Here is a 15,367-nt window from a genome sequence, read left to right as displayed (position 1 = left end):
ACAGGAACCATGCTTGTTTGTATTTAGTGATGTATTCCCAGTATATGTCATAGTGCTTGGAGCATAGCAGTTCTTCAATGAGAAATTGTTGATAAAGAATGGAGTCATTTCTTCAGCCAGATGTGGACAGTTGGTTTGCTGCACCTGCTCCTCCCACCCCAGCTGCCCTCCACGCAGATCCTCTGCTGGCAGGATGGCGCACAAGCAAATACTTCTCAGACAAATACTTCAACCAGCATTACAAGTACCTGTATGTCATGCTACCCAAAGAACTTTCCAAATAAGTACCCAAAACCCATCTGATGTCAGAAGAGGAGTGGAGGAGACTTGGTGTCCAACAGAGTCTTGGCTGGGTTCATTACATGATTCACAAGCCAGAACCACATATTCTTCTCTTTAGATGACCTCTTCCAAAAGATCAACAAAAATGAAGATATCTGGGGATTGTCAATGAAATATTTTTCAAATTTAATGTATATCTATTTATATAAAAGCCTAAGTCACCGGACAACCGGATGACAGCTATGACATGCACTGACCATCAGGGGGCAGACGTTCAACGCAGAAGCTGCCCCCTGGTGGGTAGTGCACTCCCACAGCAGGAGTGTCACTCAGTTGACAGATGGACGCCAGACTCCAGGCTCACGGCTGGCGAACGCAGCTGCAGCGGCAGGTGCAGCAGCACCGGGATGAGCGGGAGCAGTGTGGCGCCCAGCCTGGGCTCGGGCACCTTCCTGGCCGCCTGCTGCTTCCTGCACTACTTTGTGCTGTTCAGGATTGATGCACTCCTGCTGTGGGAGTGCACAGTATCGTAATGTAAATATCTCAACCCACAGGTTGAGAACTGCTAGCAGGGTCGCCTAAGACCATTGGAAAACACAGATATTTACATTACGATTCATTAACAGTAGCAAAATTCAGTTATGAAGTAGCAATGAAAATAATTTTATGGTTGGGGGTCACCACAACATGAGGAACTGTATTAAAGGGTCGCGGCATTAGAAAGGTTGAGAACCACTGCTCTAGAGTATCCTATATCTTTTCATATCCTAAGTCATGAATCATGCCCAAATTCCTAAGCACAGCATTTGAGTTTCTCCAATAAAAGGCTTGTCTCCCCTGTGTTCTTTTTTCAATCCTTACATTTCTTTCCCCTAAATGTCCCTGTCCTTGTTGACTGCATAGCTGTTCATGAAATGTAGTTTGCCTTATTATTCATCCCTATTAAAGGATCTTATCCTTTAAGATCCGGTTTAAACCACATCCATTCCAGGAAAGTCTTGTCTTCCCCATTCTACATCCCACAGCAAGTTGCCTGCACTTCTGCTGAGTGGTCAGTTCACTCAGTTGGGAAAGTTTTTTGTTTCCAGGTCTGTCTGCCTTTCTAAACCAAACTCCCAGAGTATGGGGACTAACACATTGCCTGGTATGCTGAAGATACATCACCAAACTGGTAGTGTGAATGAAGCCTTTTCTCTCTTAAAATATTTGTCCATAGGAATGGAAGCATTTTCTTTGCAGAAAGGAAGCAGTAGAATGAGCCTTAGGGAAAAAGAGAAACAGCCTCAGCAGTGGCTGCCCCTTGGTGACTACTTGTCCTGAAGCAGAGACTATTAGCCCCAGGCAGTTTCAAGGCCTCTTTTCCAGTCTGCCAGGAGGCACAGCAGACAGAGGTCTGGAAGCCACAGGTCTGGCAGAAGTGGCCAGAGGCAGGAGCAACCATCCTCTGGAGACAGTGGCTTGATCTGGGGCTGCTGCCAGTGGCACCCATAGCAGCAGAAACATAAGAAAAATGAAGTTAACATAATAATAAAGAGCTATTACAAAAAAGACCTATTATGTATTGAGTGCCTACGACACCTCAAGTGAAAGCTGAACACTTTAGATGTGTTTTTGCCAATACTCATAACTTACCAATAGGACCTATATAGTGTCCCTATTTTATAGATGAGGCTCAGGAAAATTAAGTAACTGATGAGAGGTCACACAGTAGTAATAGATAGAGGTGGGATTTAAACCCAGGCCAGGCTGGTCTTTCCTCTATCAGGCTACCTCTGTCCTCAGAGTCCGGTGATGCTCCTTTCCCAACCTCATTCTCTAACCCTCAGCCAGGTGACTATGTTCCATTTCTAAAGGGTTTGCACTCAAACTACTTTAAGTATTTCTACTTTATAGAATGTTTTCCCTTTAATCATGATATATTAAAGATGGAAAAGCATTCAAGACCCAGAGGAATTAATCTTACATGATGGAAAACTGGCCCAAGGGTGTAGCACAAAGGAAAACCAACTGTCCCAGGAGGTCTGAGTTCTAGTCCCAGCTCTAAAGTTAAATTGCTGTGTGCCCTTAAGCAATTCACTTTCCCTGTCACAGTCTCAGTTTCTTCATCAATAAAATGAGAGCATAGAAGTATGTAATCTCTAAGAGTCCTTCCAGCTCTGGAATATTAGGACAATTCATCAACCAGGCTTTTGTGGATTCCCACATAAGAATACACTCATTAAATATGATCCTATTTCAATAAACTTGTTAAATATGGCCCACTCCTTAAACTGGAGTGACTTCCACAAAGAGAGGGAAGAAGGCAATGAATGGATAATTACAATGACTTACAAGGACTGTGATTAATAAACATATAGTTATTACTCAGTCTGCCATACATGGTTCCCAGTACAAGGAGGACTACACCTGGGAGAGGGTGGATGGGAAAGAGAGCCAGTGATCAATGATCAGTTCTCATTTTAACCTTTAAAGAGAATTTGACATAGTCAATCATCCCTGCCTTTCTTAAAAGCTTTTTTCACTTGGCTTCACATTGTTATACTTCCTAGCTTTCTTTCCAGCTCATGGTCACTGTTTCTCAGTTATATTTGTTGGTTCCTCCATTCTCTTTGTGTGTGGAGACCACCTAATGCTGAAAACCACCTAGGGTTCTTCTCTCATCTTCTCTTCTTCTTAATCCACACTTGCTCCCTAGGTGATCTCATCAATTTTCTTTAAAGATCATCTCTATGCTAATGACTCCCTAACAAATATTTTAAACTATAACTTTCCCTCTGAACTCCAGATATTTTCTCCAACTACTTACTTGACATTTTACCTTGGATGTCTAACAGGTATCCCCATTTGTCATGTATAAAATTGAACTCATGCTTTCCAACTCCCACCTCTATTCTACAGTGTTATAAGTATTAGTAATGGAACCACCATTTATCAAGATGCTAACTAAGGCCAAAACCAAGGCATCACCTTTGATTGCTCTTTCCCCACCCATTACATTTACTCCATTAGCAAGTTCTGACTTTGTCTAACATCTTTCCATCTCCACTCACACAAATGTAATCCAAGCTAACATCATTTCTCATCTGGACTAATGCAGGAGCTGAACTGTTCTCCCTAATTCCATATGTGCTTCCCTGCTCTAAATTAAAAAGGGTATCATATCATGCTATTCCCTTGCTCATTGGCTTCCCATCCATCACAAACTAAAAGTTAAACTCCTTAGAATGGCCTACAGGGCGCTACATACCCTGACCCCTACCTATCTCTCTGATTTCATATTTGTTTCTCGGAATCAATCAATTCACTCTAGCATAATAGACTTCTTGCTATTTTTCAAACACATCAGATTTTATATTATCTGTTCCCTTTGCTTGGAACACACATTCCACAGATTTTTACAGGATGTCCTCCTCATTATAATTCAGTACTCTACGAAAAGTTCACCTCCTCAGAGAGCAAAGGACTAATGAGCATATAGCATGTCATTTTAAGATGAAGCAGGTATCAGTTTTTTACTGATTCCCTTTTCCAATACTGCCCAGGGAGTTTAATTTGAGAGACAGTTCTCCTGAGCACTACTCTCCTCAAGAAGTCACCTTTCTGAGGGTAAAGTTCTCTTACAACGACGAAACAGGGTAACTTAAGAACATGTCTCTCTGGGTGTTGTGGACTGAATGTTTGTGTCCCCCAAAATTTCCATGTTGAAATCCTAACTCCCAATGTGTTAGTAGGAGAAGGTGCTGTTGGGAGATGATGAGGTCATAAGGTTGGAGCCCTCATGAATGGGATTAGTGCCCTGATAAAAGAGACCCCAGAATACTCTCACTCTTTTCACTATGTGTGACAGAGCAAGAGGACAGCAGTTTATGAACTAGGAAGTGACCAAATCTGCCAGTACCTTGATCTTGGGCTTCTCATCCTCCAGAACTGAAAGAAATGTTTTTGCTTGTTTGTTTAAGCCACCAGTCTATGCTTATAGCAACCCAAATAGACTAAGATACTAGGTATACTTTTCCAAATCTTTGGAAATATAAAATAATTGAGTCTCATTTTATGATCCTATATAAGAAGACATGAGAACAAACTTTATGAGCCAACCACAAAGATTCTTCCATAGCACTCCCCCAAACATTAGGGTGGAGGAGATGCAGGGAACCCATTTTATATCACTATATTGAATAAAACTAAGAGTTTTCTATTGCTTCACTCAAATTTCTCCTACACCCATCACAGCATCCTTTCCTAAAGAGGAGAAAATCTGCATCCTAACTACTGCCTTGAGTGGTATTCTGATAACCCATGGACACAGACATCTCTGCATGCCTCCAGGCTGATCAGTTAGGGCCTAGCTGCTAGGCTGATTTGTAGATTTGTTTCCTAAAGCAGATAAGCAAATGGCTCTTCTATCAGTTTATATTTTTCAAAGACTCCCTCCTCACTAGCTCAAAATGTTGAAAAATAAGACACTATCAGCACATCAACAATTGCCAAGAATTCCTTTTATGGTGTTATTTCAATTTGTATGGCAAATGTAAATTCTGAATAAAGTGACCTTGGTTATAAAAAATAAGGAGGCAGCATCAGGATTGATGAGCCCCACTATTAGTTTTTCATTCTGACAGGCAAGAAAGAAGTATGTTGATCCTGAACGTTTGTTGAGATGTGGTTCTGAATTAAGGCCAAGTGGGAAATACCTTCCTTGGAAGAGTAATTTCCATCTAAACAAAGGCAGGTCATGGAGCTTTGTTGATACCTGGCAGCTACCTAAAGAGAATAACTACTTCCTAACAAGTCCTTTAAACTCAAACTTTGACAATGAACTTCATCTGATTAACCTACAGCCATATGCCAAGTAGACTTTCAACTTCTACTAAATAATCAGTAACTTTGGCATGGAATGATGAATAGCACATTCAGTAAGAAATGTTGTAGAGACTGCTGACCAGGGAAAATGTCCATGTTAGGATGCCTGAGCACAAGAATAAAGTTATAAAATCCAGGGGATGTGATCTTTGTCCTAATGGGCAAAGGTGGTATATAAAGTGACTTGAGGCAAAACGAGTTAACATTAGGTCCAGGCAAAGTAGCTTATAAAGGAGACTGGGTGCCCTTAGTTACCTATCAGGTGTTTCTCTCCCTCCAGCCTCTGTGCTGTCCTGCAGATGCTCACCCTGTGTGCTCATCTTGCTCTCAGCTGATAGGCAACAGCATCACACTGAGACTGCTCCTTGATAGCAAGCCATTGATGGTCGCTGGTCAGGACCTTATTCCCTCCAGGGGTGGGCAAACTTTTTGACTCGAGGGCCACAATGGGTTCTTAAACTGGACCGGAGGGCTGGAACAAAAGCATGGATGGAGTGTTTGTGTGAACTAATATAAATTCAAAGTAAAGGAGCGGAGGGGAGAGCAAGAGAACCCTCCACTCTTTCAGCTCCGTGGGCCGGATAGAACAGCCGAACGGGCCGGATCCGGCCCGCAGGCCGTAGTTTGCCCATGGCTGCCTTAGTCTCTGCTTTAAACATGAGCTATGGCAGCTTAAACCCAGATACAGGCTCTAACTGAGAGAACTAGAGCAAGTAATAAATACCAGAAGCTATACCCTAAGAGCATGTATGTTTGGAGAGGGGCCTGGAAAGTGCTCTGTTGTCCTAATCAAATTCTGTGAGAAACAGTATATATATCAAGAAAATACTGGTAAGAGATTCAGAATATGTAACTTCCATTAAATGTTTCTTATAGCCAGGCTCTGCGAGTTTATTCTTTCAATTACCGAATAAGCAGATATTATAACCCTCATTGGAGTGATGGGATAACAGGCTGACAAAATGAAAGGGAGAGGTCATGGAGCCAGCAGCTAACCACTGCAAGTCTGAGCCTCCTCCACAGTAAACAGGAGACTTAGTGTTGTAGTGAATGATAAGCTAGAGTATTTGGCACACAGAGGAAGTCTTGCTTACCTGTACAGACTCATCTTGCTACTTCCTCCATCTCAGTTGTGTGGAACTATATTCAGTTGGCTTCCTTCTGACTGGGACACTTGCCCCATTTTATTCTTTTCTGAATTCTACATATCCACTAGGTCCATGCCCATTTCTTCAGACTCTTCTCTCTACACAATCTTCCCCACCCCTTATTATCCACTCCACCACAATCAGTACCTCACTGTTCCAAAACTGATAACTAGCCTCTGCTTGAATACCTTTACTGACAAGGAGTCATTTTTTCATAAAACAGTTCATTTGATCTTTGATTAGGCTTTTATATTTTTTAAAATTAGTACTTATACATAATTAAGAACTGGCACAAAGATTTAGTTACTAGGGTGTTCATTGCTTATAACTGGACTTAAATGTCTGACTATTAGAAAGTTTTTATACAAATTATGAAACATCTTTACAACGGAAAATTACAGAGCTCTTAAAAATAATATAAACCAGTGATTTTCAACCTTTTTCATTTTATTGCATGCATTAACTAATTGCTAAAATTCTGCAGCACAACAAATAATATATAAATTTTTGTCAATATGATAAAAAAATAGGTCTAATTTTGATTCATTGGGACTGGATGGCTATGGTGTTGGCTGTTGTCATTTTTTAATTTGACAATGTAAGGGAAAAGAGGTCAATGCCTCTGACTATATAGTCAGTTATTGCATGTTTTAAAAATTCGTGCAGCATACCATTTGAAAATTGTTGCTATAGAACAACACATTGAAATAAAAGATATTCACTGATCTATTGATAAGTGAAAAAAAAGGCAGGTATTGATAAGTGAAAAAAAAGGCAGGTTATAAAATCTAGTACGATCTGTATAGTTCTAGCATTTCTGAGAATATTTCCCATATTACAGCTTTGTATACTAGTATATCTCTCTTCATCACAAGAGGAGATGTTCCTTGAGGACAAGGCCTTGTTTTATTAATTCTGTATTCATTTCAACAGGTCTTCAGTGAGCACCATGTGTGAGTAAAAATGTTAAGGGTTATAGGCTCAGACATGAATTGGATACTTTGGCCCATCAGTGTCTACTATAATTCTAGGCACAAATCAGCTTTGAGAAATATAAGTTAAATTACACTTATATTTTTGAATGGAATGGGTTGGATTAGATTAAATAGCTTTCTGTAATTTTGGCTACTGGATAGCATTTTAGAAGGCAAAGGGAATTTGACTGGAGTCAGAAGATCAACACATGAGTAGCAGCCCGACATCACCCAAGGGAGGGGTCCCAGATTGCGAGAGGGTGCAGGCCGGGCTGGAACCCCTCCCATGCATGAGTTTTGTGGACCAGGCCTCTAGTATCCTATCTAATAAAAGAGTAATATGCAGATTGACCATCACTCCAACACACAAGATGGCTGCCTCCATGTGGTCAAAGATCCTGCACCCATGTGGACACAAGATGGCCACCACAAGATGGCCAGCAAGGGAGGGCAGTTAGGGGTGACCAGGCCTGCAGGGGAGTGCAGTTAGGGGCAAACAGGCTGGCCGGGGAGCAGTGAGGCATCAATCAGGCTGGCAGGGAGTGTTTAGGGGGTGATCAGGCTGGCAGGCAGAAGTGGTTAGGGGCAATCAGGATGGCAGGCAGGCGAGCAGTTGGGAGCCAGCAATCCTGGATTGTGAGAGGGATGTCTGACTGCCCGTTTAGGCCTGATCCTACCGGGATCGGGCCTAAATGGGCAGTCGGACATTCCTCAAGGGGTCCCAGATTGGAGAGGGTGCAGGCTGGGCTGAGGGACACCCCCCCATCTACAAATTTCATGCACCGGGCCTCTAGTTTATTATAATTACTAATGATGAAAATGATGATGATGATTATGGAGAAAGTTGATGAATTTAATTTTATATTCTAAACATATGATAATTCTGAGGAAAGCAGACTCTGCTGCAGTTTTATTACAACAGGCATGCAGATGACTAAAAGGCAGCCTATAGGTGACTATTCACACAAATAAAAAAGAGGCCAACTACCAACCGATTTCTGAAGATATACGGTAGATACCTTTCAATGCAGAGTAAAAGCTACCTCTCTGGCCAAAACCGGTTTGGCTCAGTGGATAGAGCGTCGGCCTGCGGACTCAAGGGTCCCAGGTTCGATTCCGGTCAAGGGCATGTACCTTGGTTGCGGGCACATCCCCAGTAGGGGGCGTGCAAGAGGCAGCTGATCGATGTTTCTCTCTCATCGATGTTTCTAACTCTCTATCCCTCCTCTCCCTTCCACTCTGTAAAAAATCAATAAAATATATTTAAAAAAAAAGAAAAAAGCTACCTCTCTGTTACATGTCAATGATTAATACATACAGTATGAACACAGCTATTAAAAAATAAATACATAACCTGACCAGGGCCTCTTTGATAGATTCAGGTGTTGAAAAGTATGTATTTATTGCCATTTAAAGAAATAAAAAATAAAATGTAGAACAAATACTGGGAGCAAATGAATTAATACGTTATTGCAGTTGTATTTAGATGGTGGTTTCTTCTCCTTCTTGGTGGATTTTCTTATATATTCTAAAATGAACATGTTTATTTACTTTAATGATTTTTTTTAAAAAGCATGCATATAAGCCTAACCAATGGACACAGACAACAGGGGGGTGAGGGCATGAGTGGAGGGGGACAGGGGAGTAATAGAGGAATAAGGACACATATGTAACACCTTAATCAATAAAGAAATTTTAAAAAGCTCTTCATATTAAAGGTCCCTTTGAGAGCCACCACCACTCCTAATTGAACTCTGAATAGCACTCTATCCTTATCTATCACTCCTCCATCAGAGAGCCAAACTCAGAATTAAGAAGCACTTTTTAAAAAGTCCTTTTTAGATTATAAGGCACTTTCAAATGTGCTCAATCATTTAAACTCAAAATAACACTCTTAAAAAAGATATATTCATTCACCATTTTATGAGAAAAGATAACAATACTTAAGGCCCCTTACACACACACCATACACCTCACACATATGCACACACCCATCACTTACTCCTCTTCAGTATTTCCTTAGTTGATTTCCTCCACTATCATAGTTTTAAGTACCAAATTTATGTTGATGATGTTTAAAGTTTACTGCTGACCTTAGCCTCTCTCATTCCTTCTCCATTTCTCCATATTACAAGTGGCATTACCATCCACCTATATGCTCAAGAGAAAAAAAACAATAGTCACCCTTGATTTTTCCCTTTTGACATCTCTCATGTCTAATCTATCCCAAGTTCTAACTATCTCACCTGAATGGTGCTATTGTAATCTTGCTATTAGAGCTCTCTGTGTGGCAGGTTCTTACTAGTATATGCTGATCCTCTGGAGTATCTACCCCAGGTGTGGGTTTCATGTTGAATTTGGTAATGGGATGCCTGGCTAAACATGTATAATATCCCTCAGATTCTGACCCACATAGGCCACATTCCACAAATTCTTTTTTTAAAAAATATATATTTTTATTGGTTTCAGAGAGGAAGAAAGAGGGAGAGAGAGTTAGAAATATCAATGATGAGAGAAGATCATTGATCCACTATCTCCTGCATGCCCCTACCAGGGACCCAGTCCACAACCCGAGCATGTGCTCTGACCTAGAATCAAACCGTGACCTCCTGGTTCATAAGTCAACACTCAACCACTGAGCCACACTGGCCAGGCCACATCCCATAACTTCTTACTCCTAGAGTATCCTCACCAGCAAGCTATCTTCTTGGGATCAGTACCTATGAAAGCTCAAGCTAGACTACCTTTCACTATTATATATACTAGTACATTTGGCCCATGAGAAATTCATGATTTCTAGCCCCATAAAACTAATGGAAGTTACAGATGACCCATTGCCTCTCTAGTCACCTAATTTCCTAAGTTACTCTAGCTGGCTTCCCAAACTCATAATTCTTAGCAAGAAGTAAGCATCAGCATCTACATTTCCAATATGTTTCAAACCCTGGTTCACATGTAAAACTCTCCAAAGAATTCATTTCACACTCTCATGACAGCCTAAGAGGGCTGAATAGTTTCTGCAGCTCAGCAAGCTTCAGGCCAGGGAATGAGAAGACAGTATTCTCTTTGTGTAGGCACTCCCATTCTCTCTCTCTTTCAGAGGTCTTCTAGGACACGTCCCCCCCCCCCCCCCACACACACACACACACATACACCTCTCACTTGCCTAGGATGCTTCCCTAGGTCAACAATTTATTACTTCAATGACTCTACTATGAATTTCTAATTTTCTCTTTATATAGTCTTTCTATAGTCTAGAAATAAATAAGATGAAGTTCTCAAGACCAATTCAAGTACCATTTGCAGATCCTAAAATTATGTAAATGGCATATTTCCTTTAGAATGTGGGTGTACCTACTATATATATGGACTCACCTTAAGTGAAATTCTGAGACAAGATAAAATGTCCTTTCAACATTCATTGTAGGATAATCAGGTCTGGAGATAGAGGAAGATTATAAGCAAAGTTTTAGACATGTTGAATTTGAGTTGTCTGGGACTGTTTCCAGAATATCTGTCTAGACAGTTTGCAGCTGCATATGAGTCTGAAGCTCAGGAGAGAGAGCCTGGCTGGAGACGAAGATGAAAGTCATTAGCATATAGATGGTATGTGACCCATGAGAGTGGAAAAGAGTACAACATGAGAAGAGTGGAGGACTGAAGACAAACCTTGGAAACACCAAATTTCAAGGACATGTTAGAGCCAACAAAGGTGACAAAGAAATGACAGTCAGATAGGTAAGAACAAAATAACAACAAAATATTGCACTTATATCCTCATTTCCCAAGAGGTGTACAATACTTGTTCTCTTCATAAATCAGGTTCTTACTGATATCACATGAATTTTGTCTAATGAGGGCCCAAAAAGTGCATAGAATTGGATGGTCTAAAGAGCCCAGCTGATACTATTTAAAATTCCACTGTGTTCTTCAATCAGCAGAGACAGTGTGTCATTTCCATCTTTGTAGCAAGCACTAATGATACTTGCACAGATGACAAATGTCTTCACTGGTGAAAAATTAATGCACCACAATAATTTCCCTACCTGGGGTTAATGAACATGTCAAATGCTGAAAATTAGTTGTTTGAAACGAAATTACTATAATCTATATTTAGAAGATTGCCAATGGGCATGAAGAAAGGAGGGGATTTATGGGTGTATGTGGGTAGATATATTTAAAGTTCTCTTTGCCTTTGGTTTTAATGTTCACCAGGTCTTTAAAATACTTATTTTCTCAATAGTCTCACATAAAGAAAAACAATTTCATCACATATTCTATAAATGTTGGCTAGAACTCTCTGGAACAATTATTGTTATTCATCCATCCATGCATTTATTCAATAAGTAAATATATTGAACATTCACTATGTGCTAGGCACTCTGTTATATACTAGAGATAAAGAGAAGAATAACACATGATGATTTTTCCACTAAAAGAGCTCATAACTGTGCATAAGAAAGATAAAATTGCAATTCACTGTACGACAATATTTGGGGCAAACATGGGTGGCAGGCCTTGGATATACAGAGATAGACTCCCTACTTTCCAGGCGGTTATGATGTCTCATATTGAATTCTGAATGACAAATAAGTTAGGCAAATGGGGGAGAAACTAGGCAGGCAGAGGAGAAGAGTTGTGCAAAGGCAGAGGTGTGAGTCAGTGAGGCTACAGGGGAAACTGAGTGCTCCTAAAATCTGTAATAGATTGATTAATGGGAAACCTATCACACTAAAAAGGATTCATATTTAAAAACACATTTAGTGAATGTACTTTATGTTTGTTGAAATAGAGTATAGGATTAAGAGGAGAAATTGTGAACTAGGCTGACTTGCATTCTAATTCCAGCTCCACCCCTCAACTACTTTTGGGACTGGGCAGTCTCTCTAATCCCCATAATCTCTCTAATCCTTAATTTTCTCATCAGTAGAACAGAAACAATGATCATTTATAGAGTATTAACTATGTGTTAAGCACTTTAGGATTATCTAATCTAACAATCTTTAAAACCACCATGTAAGCATTATTACTTGGCCCATTTTACATTGAAGAGCTAAGGCAGAGACATTAAGTAATTGCCCAAAGTCAAATAGGTGATAGGTAGTAGAACCAAGATTCCAAAGCATGACACTAGTTCAAGCTTCCTTAACCATTATATTCTATCTACTGTATTGGATGGTCATAAACTCATGCAACCATCAGTGGTGGTTAGCACAACACATGACACCTAGTAAGTACTCTACAAAATGATAAATATAAATGGTACCTATTTAATTATTACTTTCATATGACTTATAAGAATTGTTGCTAGTAATTATTATTATACTAGAGGCCTGGTGCACGGATTCATGCACCAATGGGGTCCCTTGGCCTGACCTGTGGGGATAGGGCCGAAATCACCTCTCTAACATCCACCAAGGGGTCCCAGATTGCAAGAGGGTGGTTCTCGGGTAACACACCCTGGAATTGGGCTCCCTCCTCTCTGGTTCTGGATGTGTTATCTGAGAAACTCAGCTGCCAAGTCACCACAGCTTGGCAGCTTCTGAGTTGAGCATCTGTCCCCTGGTGGTCAGTGCATGTCATAGCTACCAGTTGGCTGGTCGAACCGTCGGCTGGTTGGCCGGTCACTTAGGCTTTTATATATATAGATTGTGTTGACTATGTTGGTCAAATGAGAAAGTAGACTTGAATCACATAAAACTCAACTACTAAACAAACACAAAGGATTATTTTTCTAACAGTAGCTGTGAGATATCAGTCTATGGTTCTGAGTCATTAAAGAAACAGCATGAGTTTTAAAGTCAAACAACACTGAGTTTGAAATTGGCCTCAGCCATTTAGTAGTATGTGGAATTGTGCACATCAGTTCAAACCTCTAGGCCTCATCCCTAATATGGAAATAATAATAATAATAATGTAACTAGTGTAACAATAATATACACAGCATAGTGCTGCTTGAAGGAGTCATTAAGATAACACCTAAAAAGAACCTATTATAATCCCTGCACAGGGCAGCTGTTCAAGCAATTATAGCAATTTATTATTGTTGTTGTTATTATTATTATTATTTCATAATAATCATTATCATTTTCATTATAACTTAGGCCTTCTGTGAAACAGAAGTAATAACTCTTCAGGTATAGATTTATTTTTCCTAGAATTCCTATAGGTGACAATTATAATTTTGGGGGGTTTGTGCCACTACTCTCTATTTTAATTCCTTGATGCAACCTTTTAAACACTGAGAGCCTTTGTTTTCTCTGTTTTCACTGCACAGAAAGAGGGCAGGAAACAATAGAATTGGCTGCTTAAACAAGATGCCTGCATGAAGGAGGAAAAAATAAATCATCCCTCCATTTTGACAGATCAAATAATTTTATCTACCATGGGAGAATCTAAACTGCACCAACACAGGAGTCTTAGTGGGTGTAAGAGTTATAGCCATCATAAATGACACTTTTTATTTCCTTTGAAAAATCCTCCTGATTTATTACATTTACTTAGAAATTGTCACAGCTTCTTTTTCAGAGACATTTCCCCTGTCCCCTCCAATATTCATTCCACCAAGTGAGCGAGGTGGTGGTGTGGTGAGAGCAGACAGATCAAAGCACTAACACTCCAAATGAGTTCTGTTCAGACTGGGCTCATGTTGAAAAGTAATTTGATTTCTTTCTGTCTGCCCACATCCTGTTCATAGGAGGTGAGGGGTAGGAGTGGATGAGTAAAACAATGTCTCTTCTATTTAATAAAAATGAAGAGATACCAGCTTCTATGAAATAATTTAAAGATTGCACATAACACCATGGCAAAGCACACAGCCAGGTAAGAGATCGCTAGACAGCAATTGATTGCTTCGTGCCTCAAGGTCTTTGTTGAACCTTCAGCTGAAAAACTTAGCCCCTATCTCCACACCCAACACACACACATTTGTTACTTATCTTTCAAATATCATCTTTCTAATTAAGCTTTTTCTAGTCATTCTCAGTTTAGGTTGGTTACTCTCTAATAGAGAACATTCATAGGGAGCTGCAACCCTCATAGTAACTATGACATGGTATTGTAAATGTGTACAGTTGACCCTTGAACAACATGGGTTTGAACTGCAGAAGTCCACTTATAGGTGGATTTTACCTTCAATAAATGCAGTCATCCCATGGGTTTAGTATCAGCAGATTCAACCAATGCAATAGAAAACAGTATTTTCAAATTCCATGGTTGGGAATGCCAAAATACTGTTTTTCATCTGCAATTGGTTGAATCCAGAGATGCAAAGGGCTGACTGTAGAGTCAAAAGTATACACTTACAAGCAAAATAGAAACAGACTCATAAATAAAGAGAATATACTGACAGATGTTAGAGGGGAGAGGAGGAGGGTTGGAGGGCCAGGTGAAAAAGATGAAGGGATTAAGCAAAGGAAAAAAATTCATAGACAAAGACAACAGTATGGTGATTACCAAGGGGAAAGAGAGAGGGGAGGAGGTTGAAAAGGGTAAAGGGGGATAAGTGGTGATGGAAGAAGACTTAACTTGGGGTGGTGAACACACAATACAAAAAACAGATGATGTGTTGTAGAATTGTACACCTGAAACCTATGTAATTTTATTAACTAATGTCACCCCAATAAATTCAATAAAATTTTAAAAATAAATAAAAGAATCTAACTTAAAGCTCTTTTATACTCAAAACAATGCAAAATTATATTTTTGAAACTGCAAATTTCAAATAAAATGATTACATATGTTTAAAAAACATTATACACAGATTTTCAACTGCACGGTTGGCACCTCTAAGCCCTGGTTGTTCAAGGGTTAACTGTTCTTGGTTTCTAGAGAAGTGGAGCAGTACAGTAACAAAAGCATGGGCTTTAGCCTCAGGGAGATCTGGAGTTGAATCCTAGCTCTTTTACTTACTGAACACGTGCAAGTTACTGAACCTCTTTGAACATTGTCTATAAAATAAAATAAAATAAAATAAAATAAAATAAAATAAAATAAAATAAAATCCCAAAATGTTGTTAAAGAAAACTGAATGAGATAGCAAGCAAAAAGTACTAGGAGAAAGCATTTTTTAGCAGTTGGAAGAAAAGACAAAGATTTTCA

At 39.7% G+C, this 15,367-nt stretch overlaps 1 protein-coding gene and 1 pseudogene across 7 annotated transcripts in view; one reads left to right on the top strand and one right to left on the bottom strand.

The window, feature by feature from the left end:
* The window catches only part of AGBL4 (AGBL carboxypeptidase 4), a 1,107,854-nt gene that overhangs the window by 684,782 nt on the left and 407,705 nt on the right, over window positions 1-15,367 (bottom strand). The window lies entirely within an intron of this gene.
* On the top strand, window positions 194-431 carry LOC308241941 (cyclin-dependent kinases regulatory subunit 2-like; annotated as a pseudogene). The gene has a single exon. The product of its transcript is annotated as a cyclin-dependent kinases regulatory subunit 2-like (transcript).

Source organism: Plecotus auritus (assembly GCF_963455305.1).
Source record: "Plecotus auritus genome assembly, chromosome: 2".
Classification (NCBI taxonomy): Eukaryota; Metazoa; Chordata; class Mammalia; order Chiroptera; family Vespertilionidae; genus Plecotus; species Plecotus auritus.
Note: the sequence above shows the minus strand (reverse complement) of the source record. Positions and strands in the feature narration are given on the sequence as shown.